This window comes from Etheostoma spectabile, unplaced genomic scaffold, assembly GCF_008692095.1.
Source record: "Etheostoma spectabile isolate EspeVRDwgs_2016 unplaced genomic scaffold, UIUC_Espe_1.0 scaffold119, whole genome shotgun sequence".
NCBI classification, from domain to species: domain Eukaryota; kingdom Metazoa; phylum Chordata; class Actinopteri; order Perciformes; family Percidae; genus Etheostoma; species Etheostoma spectabile.
This window is the reverse complement of record NW_022605570.1, coordinates 476808-478131: the sequence shown is the minus strand read 5'-3', so window position 1 is coordinate 478131 and position 1324 is coordinate 476808.

Sequence of the window (1324 nt, the reverse complement as noted above, 5' to 3'; positions counted from 1 at the left end):
TTCCGGTTTAGGCCCCGCCCAGTCCGAGTACGGATACGGATACAGATAAGTCATGTGGTAAACAGATACAGATACAGATACTGCTGTACTCGCTCATCCTATGTGTTTTTATTTATATTTACCATTCAACATCGCACTTGCCGCTGTCAGTCTCAGAAGAATGTGATGGTGGAGCGTGTGTTTGGAACTATACAGGCTTAAATGAACCACGTGACCACCCCGCTAGCAAGATCAAAAGATTGTCTCAACTCTAATCTATCTATCTATCTTTTGCTTTTTACTTTTTTTACTCTGATGTCGTTTTTGACATCAAAAGACTCCATTTACTGTTTTCTCAAAATTGCGTCCGCTTGGTTACCATTGCAGCTTTTCAGCGAGTGCAATGCAATTCTTTTCAGAAACATTGTAATCCAGCATGGAAAGGCAGTGTTTTTTAGAGACTTTAATAAAATGGAATTGCTGTTGTTGTTAGCTGTTAGCTGAAGACTGTGGCTGTGTCTCAAATCGCGCACTTACGTTAGTGCACTTACAGAAGTACACTTTGTGCACTACGTACTATCTTGCATAGTGCGTAAATTTCGACAGAGGAGTGTTGTCTCAAATTGCGCACTTCCATGTGCACTTACCGGAAATGACGACCACATTTCATCCCTTCTTCTTCTGTACAATTGGGAATTTCACCAAGGGGGGGGGGAATCATTCCAGTCTGCTATTATTTTTCGTCAAAAATAATTCCTGCTTTGTTTTTGATATTTAACAAAATAAATTTGTTTTTTATTTGCTCCGTGTCACGACACGACAGCGACGCCGCCATCATGCCCCCCCCATTAGCTGAAAACTGTAAATGTAAATGTGCTGTATTTATATAGCGCTTTTCCAGTCTTAACAACTGCTCAAAGCGCTTTTACATCTACAGGATACATTCACCATTCACACACATTCATACACTGTGGCCGGGGCTGCCGTACATGGTGCCACCTGCTCATCAGATAAACATTCACACACATTCACACTCCGATGCGCAGCAACGGGGGCAACTCGGGGTTCAGTGTCTTGCCCAAGGACACTTCGACAATGACTGCAGGGGTGGGGATCGAACCACCAACCTTCCGATTGGCAGGCAACCGCTCTACCACTGAGCCACAGCCGCCCACTGTACACTGTACACTGTGTTGTAATATTCCTTCTTGTTACTGCACTTTTTTTAACTAATTAACTATACCTATTCTTTGCTGTCCACTCTTTTAAGTATATGCTTATGTTTATGCTCTAAAGATATGTAACGTCAATATGTTACTGTTCATTTTAATGTTCAACGGTTTCG